General features: G+C 35.2%; 1 protein-coding gene across 2 annotated transcripts in view; it reads left to right on the top strand.

Annotated features, from left to right (window-relative positions):
- Window positions 1–22,755, top strand: part of LOC114332570 (flotillin-2) — a 141,072-nt gene that overhangs the window by 49,342 nt on the left and 68,975 nt on the right. The window contains exon 1 of one of the 2 annotated variants that reach the window (XM_050647092.1): window positions 16,843–17,124. The exons of the other annotated variant lie outside the window; for it this stretch is intronic. The gene's annotated coding sequence lies outside the window, so the exon portion shown is untranslated. Of the gene's footprint in view, window positions 1–16,842; window positions 17,125–22,755 lie in introns of those variants that run through there. 2 annotated transcript variants of the gene reach the window in all.

Below are 22,755 nucleotides of genomic sequence, written 5' to 3'. Positions count from 1 at the left end.
TAAGGAAAGATTTACGATACTTTTGAATAATTATTTATTACTAATAAATGCATTTTTTATTCGCTTTTTTTAAACCAAGTTGAAAATATAGCTCATTCTCTTCCATGTAACACCTGTGGAATGGTTCTAACTTCATTTTTTTCTGACTTATATTGCAAAAAAAATGCTCTCTGAAATAAACAATTCGAATAAAATTTAAACAATGGAATGAATCGCTTTGAAATTTTCATCACATATTAAGCACCTAAGAACCCTCATTTGACAAAAATTTCAAACCTGTACACTAATTTTTACAACAGTTATTGCGAAAATAATTTTTTTTTGCAATTCCGACCTTTTTTTCGCAATTATATTAACAATAAATGAGTATATTAACCTTTGTAATATGTCATTTTAAAGCTTTTTCCATAATCTCAAAGATATTTGTACTAAAAAACTCATAAGTTTTACTGTTTTCCATTGATTTGAAAAAAAAAGGGAAAAATGTCATTTTTTGACAGTTAATTGTTTATACATAAAAATGGCCGCCAGATCCTACGCAGGAAATAGTTACAATTTGTTCCTATACGCTGTGAGCTGGTACGTAGAGGGGATATTTATAAATTCGTGAGCGCCAGTAGTGACAAGTCTGTAAACGTTTACCGGAAATTTGACATAAATGTCAATGTGATTAATTTAAAATTAAAATTAAAAACATTAATTATAAAAAAATATTAGTTGATCAAAGCTGTGGTATATATTTTTACCTTAAATATGCTTACGTTTTAAATACTGAATTTGCGTTTTTTAATGTTCTGTAATATGTAATTATAAATTAATCTTGGCGCCATCTACATGATAATTGTGAAAGTATCCCGAAGTAAGAAATTAATATTTCATCAATAGAACGTCAAAATGATTAGCAAAATCTTTAAAAAATCTATTACAATTTAATTAATTTTTAGCGTTGTAAATATTAAGCGATAACAATTAAATAATAAATTTAAAAATTACCGGTGAAAGTTGAATTAGTAATCGCTAGGAGCGACACCAGCGAAGCTCAGAGCGTATAGGTATTACTTGTCGAAAAAACGCTTCAGTACCCTGGCTGCTGAAGTGTCAAGAACAAGGTATATTTTTTCTTATTACCCTGGCCTAAATGTAGATTTGTTGGAAATGGAATAGCTTAATTCCATGTAGCTCCTTGCCGGTGGCTTTTCTTCGCCTAATGTAAAGAACCGCACATTTGCCATGCTGTCGGTTACACTGACACAAAACGTTCTCTGTTGTTTCTTCATCTACTCTAGGTGACAGAATTTACATAGGTTATCATCTGCCATCCCATCAGTTTCATCTGCCTATTCACCTTACAGTGCCCTGTTAGCACACCTACAACAGTTTTGACTGTTTTCCCGTCTTTGCTTATTAGGTCTGCTGTAATGTTCTATATGATAACCTGTTTCGCCTATCTTGGTCCTGTCCTGGTGTTTGTCCTGGTGATTTCCTTTACAATTCCAGAGATTTGTGAGCTACCCACTTTCTTGTAGCCGTTGAGTCGTGTTCCGGTTAAAAATGAATAGCATGAATGAGCCTTATGACTCTCGTGCCCTGGTAAACCTTACTACGGTCTCTTAGATTGTCTACGGCACTCACACAATCTCATACTAGCTTATAATTCACTTTACAGAATTGAGTACCTTAAGCGGTGCTTGGCTATCTGTGAAGATGGCAATTGAACGGTGCGTTCTTTTTTGCCTTTCTATTTCAAGCAAGCATTGATTTGCCTCTTAATCCCTACGCTCTAAATATCATTATATGCGGTATTTGGTGCACCAGAGCTTCTTTTATCTGCATCAACTGATCTGTGTAAGCTGGGCATTCACGGTCAGTCCATTTGGAGTCACGCCAAATGGCTTCAGTTAAATCAGTTGGCGCTAAAATCATAGCCCTTTCACGATCACTCCAAATAGGGCTTTTCATCGATTGTCATTTGTTTCGAGCTTCTGTCATGTGTCACATAATATTAATATACTACGTCATACGTCTTTGGTTTGTATTATTGGCAATACCAATAACGTATGACGTAGATATATTAATATTAGACGACATATGACAGAAGCTCGAAACAAATGACTGTGAATGAAAAGACCTATTGGTTATCATTTCGCATTTGGCATGGTTAAGTGAAGAAGCACAATGTCGGATTCCGAAGATTGCCGAAGAAGAACCCAGCGTGGAATGAACGAAAAATGGAGGTGGGTTTGGGCATTGACGGGAGGGTGGCGCGATGGCATGACGCGGTGTATCGCCACTACAGCAGACGGCATGATGGCTTGGCGTCAAGCAACGGCATGACGCGATGGATTACGAAGCGAATGGAAATCCTGATTTTGGATTTGGATTTGATTTTTCCTGGATTACGATCCTGAAAAAAGCGATCATGATTCAACACTCACGATCAATATTTGGCTGTATATCACGTCATTTGACGCGATAGCATAACCGTGATTGTCAACCTTTAGCGATCGGATCCAAATTTCTGTTCAAATCACCCAATCGGTGTCTGCCGCACACTAGCTCGGAGCTGAAATTGGTCTTTGTGCAGCTATTGGACAGTTCATACCCATTTGATATTGCAGTTCTTTTGCTTTGCATTTTCCATTATTTATTAACTTAAAAAATATTAGCAAATATTTTATTCTGTTTTTCTCTAAACTGAATAATTTACTAAACAAAGGTTTATGACACCAGTTAACCAACTTCAACAAATAAACAATGTATTAACTAGTGTGGAATTAAAAAACTATTATGTAGTTAAATTGAATTTAATTGCTTCAGCTGGTTATAGCTTCCACGGGTTTTTCCTACAAAAACAAATGCGGAATCAAAACAAATGTTCATTTGTATTTAATAACATATTTTAAATACTTTTTGACCCGTTATTATAGGTACTTTATAATTATTCATGTCATGACTCTACATTGTGGTAGGGGAGCCCAAGCGGGGATTTTTGCAGTTACTCGAGCGCGTCAGAAATTCAAATGGGGAGAAACCTTGTACCCTGCAAATTGACCCCTACCATATATATTGGCTCAATACAGGGGAGTTCGTTAAGAGGGTCCCAAAGGAAAATCTAGCCTTAGAGAAACTTGAAAATGTCAGATTTAAGGCTGATTCACATTATAGCTCAGGTCACGGTACGCTCACGCTCAGCTCAAGGTTCGGTCAACTATTCTTACACGCATTTTAATCATGCTATCCGCACTAAACACGACGGTCAAGTTCCGTCCCTTTTTTTGGACCGCGTGGTTTCTCCGAGAGAATATTTTGATCGTGGCTTGAGCTGACCGTGAGCGGAGCGTGACTTGAGCTATAATGTGAATCAGCCTTAAGATAAGGTAAGTTAAGTAGGTACATGCAGAAAAGTGTATATTTCAAAAATCTGACGATTTGTTTCACAAAAAAGCGAAATGAACGTCAGATCGAAAAACTAAAAAATACTTGTTCAATATTTTTCGAAAATCTATCGAATGATACCGAACACGCCACCCCCACCCACCAACGGAGAGGGGTGGGGTGTAAATTTAAAATTTTAAATAGGAACCCCGCGATATTTCGCGAAATGAACATCTCACGACAAACTGAAACATGTACGTATTCAATAATTTTTTAAAATCTATCGAATGACACCAAACATGACCCCCACGTATGTGGTATGGGGAGTTACTTTAAAATCTTAAATAGGAGCCCTCATTTTTTATTTCAAATTTGGATTTTTCACGTAAAAATAAGTAACTTTTATTCGAGACATTTTTTCGAATTATGGATAGATGGCGCTGTAATCGGAAAAAACGATTGTTGGAAATGGAAAATTAAATTAAAAATGGAAAAGTCTCCACTAAAATGGAAACTTAACTTTTTTGGTTTTAAGATCTAATCTTCAAAACCCATAGGACCCCATAACGCTTTAGTAACCGCAAACTTAGCATCCGTACCTCCCCTACTATTATATATGTACCAATCTATATTATATTTAAACATTTTATGTCATACTATTTCATTATTGTGTTTTTGTTGATTAGTTTCCAAATACATAATAGTATACTTTACGTCCTTGTGGTCATAAAGTGCACTTTATGACCCACACAGGCATAAAGATAAAAAAATTGATAACATCTTAATATCATTTATTATTAAAGTTACAAAATATCGAATTAAATTATTGTAACTGCATAACATTATTTAGTAGAATTCACATAAAACTGGCAATTCTGGAAAATCCGGTTACTTTACTTTTTCGTGTCTGGATCCGACTACAGTTTTTCTGTCCAATATCGGGCCACGTCGACACCCTTTGTATTTGCGAGCCATAAATCATCAAGGGTGCACTGTGATGGGCAAAGTCTGCATACTCTCAGGTGCTCCACGTTCTGTATTTCCCTACATTCACAAGGTGCGTCGTTATCTATCTTGATGCCCCATTTAATGAGGTTTTGTTTTACAGGGGCAACACCTGTGCGTATGCGGTTGAGTGTCCGCCAGGTTCTCCAGTCCAGGTTCATTCCATTAGGTCGTTCTGGATGTAGGGGGAACAGTTCGGGTGATTCGACGCTGACATTTCTCATAAACCTTTTCCTTGATTTAAGTCGGCAGCCTCTAGATCTGGAATTTCTTCGTAAGGAAGGGTTGGCCAAATTTTTTCCAGGAGTTTCTTATAACTTTCTCATTTTACAGATTCCCAAGCCTCTGCTATCCAGTAAATGATGTATTTTACATTTATTTTCCTGAGCTTTTCTAATAGTGGCAGTAATTTATCTCCATTTTCAAAATAAAAATAAAAGAAAAAGTCAACAACAAGAACATACCAACAATAGCGGAGTAAAGGAAGTCGTAGAACAAATCATCAAAAATCTCATGCATAATACTGTAACAAAAACGAGCGTTCGGGTATTTATTTACGACTTTATTATTTATTTATACAAGTTTACTTTACAAACTTCAGCTTAAAACTAAACTCTGTTTACAAATATGCCCGTATTTATACCCAGTTGTTATTCTGGAACAATCGACGCCCATCTCTAGCTATCAGCTTGTTCCGCCTACGGGACGTACGTTCGAGAAGTCTCTCCTCCTCTCCGCCGAAGCCTAGGTCATTCGATTACGTCATTCTCGAGGTGTTTACTGTTATACGGCGGTCGGCCAAGATTTCTCTTTCGTTACACTGCTCCCCTCTTAAGATCTGAGCGTCCCGATCAGCAACTCTAGATGAAGGCCCAGGATGGCGGAATCTACAGGATTCTCCAGCTCTGCATACACATGCAACACACAGTAATTCGTACGCCAGTTTCTCTGAAGATCACTTCAAGCATGCTTCTCACAATCTTCCAATCCAGATTTTCTACTGCATGGCCTATTTTTGGTAAAGCCAAACCTTTGATGTCATAATTACACACGATTTTCTTCAAATTAGTTAGAGCACGCCATATGTTCTCGTAGCTTGGCGTGTCCGTATAAGACTTCCTGGTCACCATATACAGCAAAGATCGAGGACCATCTTCCAATCGCAGTACTCTTCCAATTTTAGGGTGCTGATGTCTTAACTCGTCCAGGCGGCCGAACTTTCTATTGAATACGGACAAGATTCCTTTAGTCATCTCGAGGTCTTGGGCAACACAGTGGGCTAGAGAGACGTTTTCTGGAACACCAAACAGATCTTGCTGAACTTCTGTGGTCACGCCGAATCTAGCACTCTTTCTCGCTGCGTAATTTGACATAAATTGATTAACACTTGGCTGTGCGGCGTCTTTCATCTCCTGTTGGAGGATTCGGGCTTCTTCTATTTCATTTGAGCCAGCATATGGTGCAAGACGATTTATGTGAATAACTTTTGGTTTACCGTTTGGCAACTTCTTAATTCTTTATATTACGTCATTTATTTTCTTCTTAACTTCATACGGACCTTCCCATTGTCTTTGCAGTTTAGGACACAAGCCGCGACGACGTTGTGGATTATAAAGCCAGACAAGATCACCTATTTCGAAGCTTTCATTCTTGCATCGAGAATCATATTCATCTTTCATTCTGTCACTGGCTATCTGGATGTGTTGTCGGGCAAATTCATGAATGTTGTTCATTCGTAACTTCAGTCGGTCGACGTATTCTTCGCCTGCAACTTGTTCCTCGGAAGGTCTGCAGCCAAACTCTAGGTCGCAGGGCAAACGAACTTCACGACCCAACATCAGGCAGGTTGGTGTTTGACCTGTAGTTTCATTTACGGCCGAGCGGTAGGCCATCAGGAATAAATGAATGTGTTGGTCCCAATCTCGCTGATTTTCAGATACAACTTTGGACAAGTGTTTACCCATCGTTCGGTTCATCCTCTCGACCATCCCATCTGATTGAGGATGCAGGGGTGTTGTTCTGGTCTTATTGATACCAATCAATTTACAAACGTTTTGGAAAAGAGCTGACTCAAAGTTTCTCCCTTGGTCGGAGTGGATCTCCAAGGGAACACCAAATCGGCTGAAGAATTCTTTAACAAGTACCTCTGCAACAGTAGCAGCTTCTTGATTTGGTAATGCATAGGCCTCGGTCCATTTCGTAAAATAATCCATGGCTACCAGGATGTATTTATTTCCAGCATCAGTTTCTGGAAATGGACCTGCAATGTCGATTGCTACTCTTTCCATAGGACTGCCAACATTATACTGTCTCATGGGTGCTCTCTTTTTACCAACTGGACCATTACCGGATGCACAAAGTTCACATTTCTGGCACCATCTTCTTACATCATCTTTACAGTTCACCCAATAGAACCGTTCTCGAACCTTTTGCAGAGTCTTCGTAATACCAAAGTGTCCACCTGATGTACCGTCATGCAACTGACGCAATACTTCTGACACTTTACTTTTAGGTACAATCAACTGAAGCTTAGATTCTGTACCATCATCGTTCTCAAAGGTTCTGTACAGAAGATCATCTTTTAGTATCAGGCAATTCCATTGGCTCCAGTAGGCCTTGACTTCCGGACTACATGCACTAATGGTTTGCCAACTAGGTCTCTCACCTCGACGCATCCAATCCAATACTCTTTTTATACATGGATCATCTTCTTGGGCGTGTTGTAACTGTTGGGGCTGCCATTGTTCATTAACTACGGTGGTTCGTCTCACGGGGCAAAATCGTTCCTCTAATTTGCACTGCATGGTCGTCTCGAAAGGGCATCAGCATTTGAATGAACTCTTCCGGCCCTATGTTCTATCTCGTAGTCATATTCTTGTAATCGTTCTAACCATCTTGCCATCTGGCCCTCTGGATTACGGAATTGTATGAGCCATTTTAGAGCAGCGTGATCCGTTCGAAGAAGGAACTTTCTGCCATACAAGTATTTATGGAAATGTTCACAAGCCTTCACTACACCCAGCAGTTCTCTTCTGGTAACGCAATAGTTTCTTTCTGGTTTCGACAGGACTTTGCTGAAATAAGCGATGACTTTTTCCTGTCCATCCTGGATTTGGGAGAGAACAGCTCCTATGGCACTGTTGCTAGCATCAGTATCCAAAACAAATTTTCCTGCTTGTCCCGGGTAGCTTAATATCGTGCACTGATCAGAGCCATTTGTAGTTGTTCGAAAGATTTTTGGCACTCTTCACTCCATATATATTCTTTGCCCTCCTCCGTCAACTTTGTTAGGGGCTTGGAGATATTGGCAAATCCTTTGACAAATCGTCAGTAATATGTACATAGGCCAAGAAAACTTCTAATTTCATGTTTATCTTTTGGTACTGGCCAATCTTTAATTGCTTCAATCTTTTCAGGATCAGCTGTTACACCGTTACTCGATACAATATGTCCCAAGTACTTAACTTCTCGTCGAAACATGTGACATTTCTTCGGACTTAACTTCAAGTTCGCTGCCCTCAATCGTTGAAAGACTTCTATTAAATTCTTGGCGTGTTCATCAAATGACCTTCCAACCACAATTACATCATCCAAGTAAACCAGGCATGTTTTCCATGTTAGACCTCTTAAAACTGCCTCCATTAATCTTTCAAATGTGGCAGGGGCATTACATAAACCAAACGGCATAGCCGTAAACTTCCAAAGCCCTGATCCTATCGAAAATGCGGTTTTCTCCCGATCGGCTGGCTTTATGTCTACTTGCCAATATCCACTTTTTAAGTCGAGTGTGGAAAACCATCGAAAACCGGAGAGAGTATCCAATGTATCGTCTATTCGGGACAAAGGATAACTATCTTTTTTTGTTACCGCATTGAGCTGGCGGTAGTCGATACAAAAACGCGTCGAACCATCTTTCTTCTTTACCAGAACTACTGGTGATGTCCATGGACTGTTCGATGGTTCAATTACCCCTTGTTTGTCCATATCCTTGATAATCTCTTCGGCTTCATCTCTTTTCGCAAATGGAAGTCGTCTAGGCCGTTGTCTGATTGGCTGAGCGTCTCCGGTATTTATTTTATGCGTTACTATGCTTGTTTTGCCTTTATCCTTCTTTTCAGTAGCAAAAACATCTTGATACTCTATCAGCATAGACCTCACTTTTTCCGTTCGTTTATGATCAAGATCTTGGCATCTTTCAATGATCATCTCGACAAGGTCTTTTGGATACTTTGACTTCGATGATTTCTCATTGGTATTCATAGAGCAAATTGAAGCCACGGGGACACACTGTCCGATCAAAGCTCCTCTACTTAACTTGATAGCAGTTTCCCTTAAATTCATAACTCTTACAGGGATGACATCTCGAACTTTTACCAATGTTTTCGCCGTTAGGAACTCGACATTATCCACGTCTTCGACCATCCTTAAACTTCCCTCTCGGCAGTGTCCATCAAGCATGGTCATCAGAATTTTCTCACTATTACCGGGTATGGTTACGTCGCATGTAGTTAGTAAGCGGATGGCATCTTCTTTGTCGTCGTGAAAGGGCAACTCTTCACCATTGATCCTGAGAACTCCATTTTGAACATCCAATATTGCCCCCACTTTTCTTAGTACGTCCATCCCCAATATGAATTCGTCGGAGATCTCGGCAATTAATACTTGATGTTCAACTGTGGTCTGGCCAATGGATACTGACATATTAGCCTCGCCATATGTATTAATTAGCTCACCAGTCGCTGTTCTAAACTTTACTGTTGCAAGTGATAATTTATTATGGTCTCGTACTACATCTGGACGTGCGATAGTTCTCGTTGCACCTGTATCCACCAAAAATGATCTATATCTATTATTGATAGGATCTTCGATGTATAAGTTGTGGATTCCACCGGAGGACGTAAGGTTGACAGTTACTATGGGGGCTCTAGTTCTCGAGGTTGGCAGTTGCCCCTTGGTGTCGACCCTCTCTAGTTTTCCGACGGCTGTACGATCTTCTTACAATTACGACGAATGTGGCCTACGTCTCCGCAATTCCAACATCTAGGCTCGCGTCTCTTTGGCATCTGATTACTTAATACTCTCCGTATCATTTCCTCCAGACGTTCATCGTTGTGTTCGTCACTTTCTTCAATGGTTCTTACTCTATGGCTTCGTGAAGTTTAACTAGCCGTTTCGTGTTCCAATGCAATAGCAAGTGCTTCATCTAAAACTTTCGATCTCGCCAGTCGTAAAGCTTTCTGTAGTTCACTATCTTTCAGCCCATTGACGAAGGTATCTACCGCAATTTCTTCTAAAACGCTATCTGGCACCTCCGGATAAGCCAACCGCACCACACGAGCCACATCTGCTTCAAATTCTTGCAGATTCTCACTTGCTCGTTGACTTCTACTTCTCAGTTGTGCTTTGTATACTTGTTGTAGATGGGCATCTCCATAGCGTTTTTCTAGACGAATGAACAAGGTCTGGTAACATTTTTCTTGACCCTTAGGAATTGACCTTAAGATATCTGCAGCATCACCTCGTAAAGCAGCAGTCAATGAAACAGCCTTTTCTTGTTCGGTCCAATGATTGGCGGTCGCAATAGCTTCAAATTGTCTAAGATATATGGACCAAGAGGACTTTCCATCGAATGGTGGTAATTTGAATCTCATATTATGCGACGTTTCGTCTCTCGGTAGTTCATCTTTCACTACAGGATCTAACGCTGCTGCATTAACTGATGGTTGTACTTTTGTATCGGTTATCATGCTCTCTAGTTGTTTTATCTTTTCTTCTACGGTCTCTACACTTTTCTGCATCTTATCGAATGTTCTAGAAACCTCTTCAAATTTCTCGTCGTTCTGTCTACAAACGTCTTTAATTACTTGAGAAACACTTTCAAATTTCTCGTTGCTCTGTCTACAAACTTCTTTAATTACTTGAGAAGTCTCGTCAAATTTTTTAGCAACGTTCTCGAATTTCTCGTCGCTTTTTCTACTAACTTCTTCAAGTTTCTCGTTGTTCTTTATAGAAGTTTCATCGATCTTTTGAGAAACACTTTCGAATTTCGATAAGATTGCTTGTTCTGCTGACTGGAAGTGGAACGTCTTTGGGTCTTCTCCGTTCTTCGTGAGGACATCTTCGAGTCGTGCTTGTAGGACTATCTTGAGCCCACTGCTGTCCACACCCCGTTCCTCTAGCTGTTCACGGAGCTATTTTACTGTAAGTTCTTGTAGCAACATCTTTGGTCGGCACACACGTACTTTCCAAAATGTATTTTAAAAGTCTTTCCGAATACCGAACAATCAACGCACTTTAACTATTCCCGACGAACAAAGTCCAAAAGTCTTTTAAAGTCTTTCCGAATACCGAACAATTAACGCACTCCGGTTATTCCCGACGAATAAAGTTCAAAAGTCTTTTAAAGTCTCTCTGTAATTCACTTATTTATATCGCACTAAGTTTACCGAACACCGACACCAACTGTAACAAAAACGAGCGTTCGGGTATTTATTTACGACTTTATTATTTATTTATACAAGTTTACTTTAAGATGTATTTTACATTTATTTTCCTGAGCTTTTCTAATAGTGGCAGTAATTTATCTCCATTTTCAAAATAAAAATAAAAGAAAAAGTCAACAACAAGAACATACCAACAATAGCGGAGTAAAGGAAGTCGTAGAACAAATCATCAAAAATCTCATGCATAATACTGTAACAAAAACGAGCGTTCGGGTATTTATTTACGACTTTATTATTTATTTATACAAGTTTACTTTACAAACTTCAGCTTAAAACTAAACTCTGTTTACAAATATGCCCGTATTTATACCCAGTTGTTATTCTGGAACAATCGACGCCCATCTCTAGCTATCAGCTTGTTCCGCCTACGGGACGTACGTTCGAGAAGTCTCTCCTCCTCTCCGCCGAAGCCTAGGTCATTCGATTACGTCATTCTCGAGGTGTTTACTGTTATACGGCGGTCGGCCAAGATTTCTCTTTCGTTACAATACGTATGCAACTAGCCCGATCAGGGAACACAAAATTTTACGAAAACCTCCAAAAAAATAAAGGAAGGATGAAAATTTGGGAATAGGTAGTTGAAATTGTCTATTATTATATAAGAAAAAGTTTGCAATTCTACATCCCCTCCATTTTACAAAAATTGGGAAATACGGGGTGAAAAATATATTCTCGGGAGTGAAAAAATATACGTTCAAAATAGGCCCGGAATTGGATAAAATGACTAATTCTAAGCAACTTTTGTTCTATAGAGTTTTTTCACTAAGTCAATACTTTTCGAGTTATTTGCGAGTGAATATGTTCATTTTTAACAAAAAAAAACATGTTTTTGGACGGTTTTTCGCAGATAACTCAAAAAGTAAGTAATCTAGCGAAAAAATATTCTTAGTAAAAATTTAGTTTATAGAAAATTTAAAAAAATGGTGTATGCGTGAGGTCCAGTAGAAGCAGAGTTGTAGCTAATGAAAAATAGGTTCTTCTTCGTTAAATTCCAAATCGAATATTTCAATGTGAAATAACCAAAAACAGAGCACGTTTCGGGGAAAATTCATTACAACTTTTTTAAAAAAAGGTTTATTTTCGTTTTTTAAAAAAACTTCTAACATTAAAATAAATGAGTTACGCTCAAAATATTGTTGGTTCCTTTTATTTTTTGGTACAAAAATCGCGAACTTCACCCCCTATTAGTTAGTTTCCCAAATAAAATTAATCATTACCGCTTCACAAGTTACTTTACTTATGAATTGTTTATATTATGTATACGTTACATTGGTTCAAAGTGCTCATTTTTGAAAAAAAAATTGGGTTTAAAATAAAACATTTTTTTTTAATTTTGGAAAAAAAAATGGAGTTGTGCATGGAATTAACTTAAAAATTATTAGTAATACCAAAAATCTTAAAGAGTAATAAAATGTACGTTTTGCTTTTCTGAATATTTTTGCTTTTTTGTTTTCTTGTAAGACAAAAATTGGTTATGCTATGGCTGTTCAAAATTTGCCTAAACTCGTGATTAGTTACTCGTTCAAGCCATTTTAACTACAGCTGTTTCAAAAATAAGCATTTTGAACCGATGAAACTTACAGATCATATAAATAATACAATAAGCAAAGTAACTTGTGAAGTGGTAATGATAAAATTTATTTGTGATGCTAATTAGGGGGTGATTTTCGCGATTGTTTTACCAAAAAATAAAAGGGACCAACAATGTTTTGATCGTAACTCACTTATTTTTAATGTTAGAAGTTTTTTTAAAAAACAAAAATAAACCTTTTTTTAAACACTTTAAAAAAGTTTAAATGAATTTTCCCCGAAAAATGCTCCGTTTTTGGGTTATTTCACATTGAAATATTCGATTTGGAATTTGATGAAGAAGAACATACTTTTCAGCTACAATTCTGCTTCTACTGGGTCTACGGACCTCAAGCGTACACCATTTTTTTCAGTTTTTTATAAGCTATATTTTTACTAAGAATATTTTTTTCGTATATAATATCACAAGAGAGAAAATTTTGCCGGCAATATTTTCGACTGGTATGAAAGTTTGTTGCCTGGCAATTTTCGCGAATTAAATTTTGACTTAAATCACGAGACCTCAGTCAACGAAATATAATCTTTATTTCTTTATTCATTTATTTATCTTTATTTATTATCTGTCATAATTTTTTCGCTGAGATTTCACGTCGTTAAGGAGTTTTGTCAGTACGAAACGAAGCGTTGCTATGCCGTTTTATCAGTTAAAAACAGTCTAGTGAAATAGTCGTATATAATATCACAAGAGAGAAAATTTTGCCGGCAATATTTTCGACTGGTATGAAAGTTTGTTGCCTGGCAATTTTCGCGAATTAAATTTTGACTTAAATCACGAGACGTCAGTCGAGTGATTTTGTCAAAATTTCATAAGCGAAAATTACCAAAAGGCAACGAACTTAAATGAAACCAGGAGAAAATTTTGCCGGAAATAATTTTCTCTCGAATCATATTCGACAAGACTATTTCACGAGACAATTAATGCACCATATCAACGAAATATAATCTTTATTTCTTTATTAATTTATTTATCTTTATTTATTAACTGTCATAATTTTGTCGCTGAGATTTCACGTCGTTAAGGAGTTTTGTCAGTAGGAAATGAAGCGTTGCTATGCCGTTTTATCAGTTAAAAACAGTCTAGTGAAATAGTCGCTGAAATACTTACTTTTTGAGTTATTTCCGAAAAACCGTGTAAAAACATGTTTTTTTTTTTGTTAAAAATGAACATATTCAGTTGCAAATAACTCGAAAAGTATTGACTTAGGGAAAAAAACTCTATAGAACAAAAATTGTTTAGAATTAGTTATTTTATCCAATTCCGGACTTACATATTTTGAATGTATATTTTTCACCTTCGAGAGGGGGTATTCCCCTCCATTTTTGTAAAATGTAGGGGATGTAGAATTGTAAACTTTTTCTTATATAATAATAGACAATTTCAAGTACCTATTCCCAAATTTTCATCCTTCCTTTATTTTTTTTTGGCGTCAGATTGTTCTTTGATCGGGCTAAACACACAATACACGGAAACACAACCATGAACAGAAATTTAAAAAATTAACAGTTGGAAATATTATTTCTGGAGAAATAAAACCTCTATTTGGAACAAGTTTCTGGTTACGCCCATTTGTGGTTCCAACGAAAACTTGGTTCCGATACTCAGTTAGGAGTAAATCTAATAAAATAAAATAATTCGCTGCAAAACGAAATTAAGAGACATCTTATATTTCAGTTCGTTCATAGTCATAGAGGACCAAAAACTCCCTTATGTACGTTTCACTCTCATTAGAGATCGTCTGGTATATTTGCTACTTCTGAGAGAGGTAGCAACCGAGGTAGTCAAATATACCCCTCCGACGATCTCTAATGAGAGTGAAACGTATGTAAGGGAATTTTTGGTCCTCTGAACGAAATGAAAATACGATGTCTCTTAATTTCCTTTTGCAGCGAATTATTTTATTTTTTTTATAAAAAATTTCATTTCAACAATCACATCTACGATACAGATTACACAAACAAGTTATAAGTTAACACAAAATAACACACAAAAACAGTCAGAATTTGATACCCATAGGCAATTATATAAATTTAAACAATTTTTTCAACCACACATTGCGACCTTAGCGGCCTTGACCTTTACGGTTTAGGTCAAATATGCCAATTTTTGACATACATATCCTAATAAATTTAGGTTATACAATATTTCCAGAATTTTTGAATAATCTTTTTTGAGAACGATTTCCGGAGTGGAAATCGAAACGTGAAACATTAGTTATGTGATTTTCATTACACCAATAATTTTGGCTCAATCCCATTATAGTCCAGGTCCAGGGCACATATGTTTTGAGATGGACGTTGAGAGGTGACCCATATTTTTTGCAGAAATTGCTTGGAATTAACTAATATAATAATAATTGAGTTACCCTCCCACTCAAAAAGGTCCGGAACATTGTTTAAATAATCAAAATGTAAAAAAATGAAGGAAAAATCCGATTTTTTTTTCGTTTTTGGATTATAACTTTAAAAGTATTCATTTCCGAGAAAAGTTGTACAGACATAAAAGTTGCGTAATTAAATTTCCTACAATACATGATAGGTTAAAAATTTTAAACATAAAAAACATAAAAACCATAAAAAACAAGTATTCGCATTTTACGTTTTTCAACCATTTATGCTACACTTAGGACCTTCATATTTTACCCAGAACAACTTTATGATATAATAAAACAATGCTTTAAATTTCATTAAGAAAGGTTCAATAGATTTTGCAAAATAAATTTTGCATAAAAAAATCATTTTTTAAAAATGTTGCAGGACTGAAAATAAAGCAGATAGTAAGTTGAAATTTTTTTCACATATAGAAGGATATTGTACCTTTCATTTGATATTTGCAAAATTAAAATCGGTTAACTATCACGGCGTCAGGAAATTTTTTAAATAAACATTAATTTCTGGTGCTACGCGCAGGACAGCGGTGTTCGATTCACAAAAGTTGATTTCCACCAAAATTTCTTCCAATCTTTATCTAATATATTATTTTCTTGCTCTATATTTTGTTGTATTTTAATATTTTAATTCCACAAAAATCAAACTAATTTGATTATTGTTTGTGAAATACTGTTTAAACAATTGCATATGTTTAAAAATAATAAACTTTTATTCTCTAAGTTAAAATATATGAACAAAGAAAGTTTTTGCTAAAAAAGTGTTATTTCAAAGGACAGAGTATTTGTTTTTATTTTGCAATAAACAAATTTATTTATTGATATCGAAATGTACTAAAAATTAAAAGTTATCAATCATTATCAAAGGTCATTGGAATGCCCAATCAGAGCAAACGTATCCGCTGTCCTGCGCGTAGCACCAAAAATTAGTGTTTATTTAAAAAAATTCCTGACGCTGTGGTAGTTAACCGATTTTAATTTTGCAAATTGCAAATGAAATGTACAGTATTCGTCTATATGCAAAAAAAATTAAACTTGCTGTCTGCTTTATTTTCAGTCCTGCAACATTTTGAAAAACTGAATTTTTTTGGGAAAGCTGAATTGAAAAATTTATTTTGCAAAATCTATTAAACCGATCTTCATGAAATTTACAGTATTGTTTCATTGTATTATAAAGTTTTTCTGGGTGAAATATGAAGGTAATATGTTTAGCATAAATGGTTAAAAAACGTAAAATGCGAATACTTGTTTTTTATGTTTTTCGCAATTATTGCTATTTTGCAACAAGGGCTAGAATTTTTAAAATTTATAACTAATCGTATATTGGAGGAAATTTAATTACGCAACTTTTATGTCAGTACAACTTTTCTCGGAAATGAATACTTTTAAAGTTCTAATCAAAAAACGAAGAATAAAATCGAATTTTTCCTTCATTTTTTGACATTTTGATTATTTAAACAATGTTCCGGACCTTTTTGAGTGGGAAATGTACTAATATTTTTACTGATGCGCTCTGGTCTAATATACAATTAATACTAATACTAATAGGTCTGGATCCCGCGTATGAAAAAAAGTTGATTAATAGCAAGCTGAAAATTTGTTAATAGCTTAAGGGTGTCTAGTCGGATAAACTTTGATATATGGGAACACTGGAACCGGGGCAGTTTTAATTGTGGAACAGGTTAAAAATTTGGAACGGTCAGACCACGAAAACGGCACATTTATTTTGTCCGACAGAATAGACTTAAACTCTCCGAACAGAGATTAAACTCTCATGCAAAAATCAGACTGCTATACCTATGTGTATTTTAGATCCTTTGTGTGACAGTCAAGCCTACGTTGAAGTAAAATCAATGCAATCCGGTTCTGTACATTTTTGCCTGAACACCAACTTGGGTAAATAAACGGAACAGTCCAACGCGTTTGGCATCAGAGAGGGGATATACACACGTGCTTTCTTAAATAAATTAAAATCGTTCGGCAAACCGTCGACAACCGATTCGTATGGAATTACCTAAAGGTATTTAAAAGTACTGGTGCACCTGAAAACCCTACAGTTACGAAGAAAATCTCTGCAATTGCAGTTGAAAAATATTTAGTTTAGTGGCGTGATATTAACCGGCAATTTTTTTGCTGCAATATTTTTGTTTGCTTTTTTCGCGAACGTTGTAAACAAGTTTTTCGCTACAAGCTACAATGGAATTATTATGGATGAGTATGTTGAGCCTTGGCCTTACTATTGGAGCTACATATGCCGTAGTGTCAAGGTAAGAAAATTGTGAGAACATCTTTACGAATTTGCTTTGTATTTTGTTTCTTTCACTTAAAAACTTTATAGGTATAATTTGTAAAAAGGTAGGCGCTTATCGTCCAGTTTTTAGATTGGTCTTTTTGTGAAAACAAAAAACATTTTTGATTATTATTATTTATTTTATTCCTCCCCTGAAGATCATAAAATGTAATTTTTCTTATATTTCTACGTTGACGTTCCTTAAAAGATTTCAAAAAGTTTCTAAAATGGTTTTGCTTTGTCTCTTTTGACAGTTAATTAATGATTAATGTATAAAGGGTTAGGGTCTAGGGTTTTTGTTTGCAGCGTTTCAATGAATCTGTCATGTCATCAATTAAATTCTGTTTATTTTAATCTCAGATAAGGTAATTTTGTATTGTTCCCAATGCTTTAATAAAGATCTAACCATAATCACTTCTACATACATTTTTTCATAACATTTGAAGATTAAAAACAGTTGAAATATCTTGAGATCTTCATCATTTTTGCGATTTTGATCTTTTACTGATTTTAGAACAAAATATTTATATTTAATAATTTCAAAGCTCTTAATTTACAATGTTATCTACAATGATTTATTGTCGAATGAATGATGGTAGGTTTTCTATACAAAAAATATCTTCTGACACGTTGTCGTTATGCACCTGAAAGAGAGTTTCATCATACAATCCAATACAATCATAGGATTTTAAGTTCAAGGTGCTCTGTGCTCTCAACGCATTATAAAAGAGAATGAATCATACTCGTTCATTTAGACTTTAGAATTTCCATTTTAACAAATCTAATGACGTTCAAGAGTAGTAGAATTCCCCTTTTGCCCATTTTGTTGTATTGTAAAACTGAGAAGTTTTTATAAAATTACGTCATATTTAATTGACGTGAGGACATTTTCCAATTGGTAATTTTGTAATAGTTATTTATGATATAAGTGTTAAAAGTACCTACACGTTTAAGGCACGCATGTGAAAGTTTGCAGAATGAGCGATAGCGAATTCTGCAATTCACATGAGTGCCTTAAAAATGTACTTTTTAACACGCATATCATACAATATTTTTTCTACAAACGTAATTACAGGACAATATCTACAAAAACTTTTACTTGAACGTGACTGACATTCCATTTCTATATTTTTTTGACATTACATCAAAATTGTCAATACGAACTACAGTGCCTTAACAATATTTTAAAGCACTATTGTTTGTTTTTTAACCAAGAGGAGTGATTTAAATTTACCGCGCCGTAATGCTTGTTTTTAATTGGTCCAACCGCTGGCAAGTTTACTCCACTGTTATTAAATTTTGACACTAATGACATTTATGAAATTTTGCCACTTCTGTCATTTTATAGGTTAATTGAGTATATCGGCGATTTTTTGTGTTTTCTGCATTATTCCTTTAATTTTTAGATTTTTAGTCTACTTTTATATAAAAACAGTTGTTTTTAGAACTCTTTAGTGATGTTTTAGTATAATATAATATGTATGGATTATCATCGAAAGGTGATATGATCAACGAAAAAAGAAGATGAATTTGGTGACTTTTCTAATAACTTTATTGGGTGTGAATCTGTCTTTTTAGTTTACTCCTCTTGGTTAAAAAATCAACTATAGTGCCTTAAAGTACCATTTTTAAAGCACGTATGGAGTGCTAAAAATTGCATTTATAACACGGTTGTAGAAAAAATATTTTAATGTCCGACTGGTATATTATTTGACAAATAATGACATGATTTCGAAGTCAGTTAAATATGATATAATGCCCTAGGGCGTTAAATTTAAATAACTAGTTAAATACTGTCAAGTTGACAAACAAAAACCTAAGTAAAACTATGGTTACCACAATTACGTTACTACTATTGCTGCTAAATGTAGTTATTTGAAAACTAATTAATTCATAATTCATTCAAATAGTCCTGTCGCCAGTAGGGGTACAACGGCCTCCTTAATTCAGATGGACTTACCCAAGTTTTCTTTATGTATTTTGACCCGTAGAACACGAATTTTTTGGGTAACAGTCGATCCGGATGTTGATAAGATTGTTATAAACAAAGAACTTGAGGAATCACATAACAGCGATTTTTCGCAAAAAAAGACATTTTTTTGTATTTTTTGGGTCATTCTAAGCAAAAAATGTTTTTACAAGTTTTTTCGTATGATGCATAGTTTTCGACATAAACGCGGTTGAACTTTCAAAAAATCAAAAAATTGCAATTTTTGAACCCGAATAACTTTTGATTGAAAAATAAAATAGCAATTGAAGGGTCCAATGCATAAACCGGTCAAGTCACATAAAGCAAAATGTTCAGGAGAAGTAAAAAACATTCTGAGGTAAAACTGTGAAAACCTGATACATTTTGTATTTTCCGTCATTTGAAGATCATCTTGTTAACAGTATTTTTTTTAAATAATAAGTTGTAAGTTAAAAAAGAAAAAAGTTATGAGGGAAAAATAATTGGACTTGACTGGTTTATGCAAAGTATTCATCTTTTTTTGTGGAGAAAAATAAAACAAAATAGAATTTCATATTAAAAAAATTATTTTTTAGTAATTTATTAAATGAAATAAACCAAAACATAGTTTCAACTAAATTTTAGTGCAGAGTTGATATATTTTTCTTTACTCACTGTCACTCACTGCATTCTGATACCGAAGTTTCCTCATTGTCTGGTGAGACGTTTTGATGGTAATTTCGGATTGCTTCATAAAACCATTGATCAGACTGTGGCACATAATTTGTTGCCCAAGACATAACATGTTGGAATTTGTTCTTTTTTAGCTTTCTCCTTTCAGTGTCCAACTTATGGCTAAGGTGAGAGGCTGCAAGTTCCACTGTGCATTAACCAGTCAAGTCCAGGACTCCACCGGTTTATGCAAAGTGTCAAAATGCAGGCAACACATTATACGCTCTATTATTGATATTTTTAATCCTATCGAGCTGGTTTATGCACTGGAAGATGTAGAACTGTGCATGAATAAATGATTAACTCATTTTGCCCAAAAAGTGGACTTGCCCGGTGTATGCATTGGACCCTTCAATTGTGCTTACCGCATTTGAAAGTTCAAGTCAAATTCTATCGGTTTTGATTATTTTCATTGCTAAAATTAATTTTTTTATTGTTAAACGAAGCTATAAACACATAGTGATTTGATTAAATGATGTTTTCAATGCATTTCTAATTTGAAATCGAACGAGTAGGCGCGCATACAGAATTTCTACGTATATTACGTACATTAAAAAGCATGCATTTTACGTACATTAAAAAGCATGCATTGGGGACGGGAAACACTATGTGTTTATAGCTTTGTTTAACAAATAAAAACTTAATTTTTAGCAATGCAAATAATCAAAACCGATAGAATTTGACTTGAACTTTCTAATGCAGTAAGCAGAATGGCTATTTTATTTTTTAATCAAAAGTTATTCCGGTTCAAAAATGGCAATTTTTCGATTTTTTGAAAGTTCAACCGCGTTTATCTCGAAAACTATGCATCCTACGAAAAAACTTGTAAGACCATTTTTTGCTGAGAATCACCCAAAAAATACAAAAAAATGTATTGTTTTGCGAAAAATCGCTGCTATGTAATTCCTCAAGTTCTTTGTTTATAACAACCTTATCGACATCCGGATCAACTGTTACCCAAAAAATTCGTGTTCTACTGGTCAAAATACATAAAAAAAACTTGGGTAAGTCCATCTGAATTAAGGAGGCCGTTGTAACCGACCTGGCGACAGGACTAAACCTTTTTGCATATAAACAAGAATTTAGTCGGACATTAAACGTTGAAGGCACCACGGGTATTATAGATAATAACGCTTTCGGTCAACGTATATACCTCGGGCCATAGGCCTTCGGTATACAGTGATGAGCGCGCTAATAACCGGCAAAATAGCACAAAAGATGGAAAACCTATTAATTGTGAGATAAAAAGAAATGAAACTAGTCGAGATGAGAAATTTAGCGATATTAACCTATAAACTTACATTGCATTGATTGTTTCCCACCTTCAGACATGTCGCACGAGTTTAGTAACTACCAATGTCACAGTGACAGTTTTAGTTGACATACTCCTCTGATACATGTAAAGGTGGGAAACAATCAATATAATGTAAATTTATAAGTTAATATCGCTAAATTTCCCAGCTCGACTAGTTTCATTTCTTTTTATCTCACAACCTAAACGTTTTCCATCTTTTGTGCTATTTTGCCGGTTATTAGCGCGCTCATCACTGTATATACACCATTGACCTCAAGTTCCTCAAGCGTTGTTATTATCCTTATAATACCCTTGGTACCTTAATAACTATTATGTTGATACTTTTTAATAATACAAAACAAAACAGTATCTATATCTATACACAACGTAATACCTTAATTCAATTTACTATTTTTATTGGGAATAAGCCACAATTTTACTTTAAAATTATGTTAAATTGACTTTGCAAATATAAAAACATTAAACAATGTGAGAACGGTTTCCGAAGTGGAAATCGCCAAAACGTCAAAAAACGTACTTAATTTTAAGGTAAAATTGTGGCTTATTCTACAAATACAAAAACATTAAATAATGTTTCGTATTTTGAGAACGGTTTTCGACGTGGAAATTATTATTCATTTCGTTCTAAAACGAAACAAGAGTCGTCTGATATTTCAGTTCGCTCAGAGAGCGCCATAAGCACCTTAAACCGATTTCGAACCTTGTTAGGTTCTCATCAGAAAGTGCATATCGTGGGCGTACTGGGAAAATCCACTAACTCCATTTTTTCAATTTTGACATTTTAGTACCATTAAATCCACAAACATCAATATATTAACAGGAAAAACCTTATATCTCCAAATTCTTCATCCACCGTGCTTAAATCGGTATGACCATCGGTATCATACATTCAATGACAAAGAAAATCAACTAACTCCATCTTTTTCTAAGTTTTCATGAATAAAATAATCTTTTTCCAAATATTTTTATGTACATGTATGTGCACATCACCTGTGGTTAACATCCTTCAAAATCATATCCAGGTACCAAAACTTGAACAGCCAGTGTACCCGATTTTTAAGAGCCAAAAGGTATAATAATGTTTAAATGCGTTTATCTCAAAACTATACTTTTGTGAGTTAGTGGATTTTCCCAGTACGCCCACGATATATGACTATCTCTGAACAAACTGAAACACATGGAGCTGCTAGTATCAAATTACAACAAAACAACGTGATACGGGTGTCGTGACGACATCTGCTTAAAAAACGCGAAAGTTTTACTCTAATAAAATTTTAATAATATTAAAAATAAAACTTTATTGGACCAGGTTTTCTGGTAACACCTTTGTGGTTTCTAAAATTTGCAAACCAACGAGTGCTGAAGCAAAGAAGGCCGAGGGAAAGATCTAAAAGTTACACCTCACTTCTCACCTGTCCAACGCGGTAAATTCCAACGAAAAATGGTCGCGCATACTCAGTTAGATTAGATTATTTATTTTTATTAGTTTTACTCCTGCTTGAGTATGCGGAACCATTTTTCGTTGGAATTTTACAACGCTGGACAGGCAAGAAGTGAGATGCAACTTTTAGATCTCTCCCTCAGCCTTCTTTGCTCCAGCATTCGTTGGTTTT

Source organism: Diabrotica virgifera, chromosome 3 (genome assembly GCF_917563875.1).
Source record: "Diabrotica virgifera virgifera chromosome 3, PGI_DIABVI_V3a".
In the NCBI taxonomy this organism is placed as follows: Eukaryota; Metazoa; Arthropoda; class Insecta; order Coleoptera; family Chrysomelidae; genus Diabrotica; species Diabrotica virgifera.
Note: the sequence above shows the minus strand (reverse complement) of the source record. Positions and strands in the feature narration are given on the sequence as shown.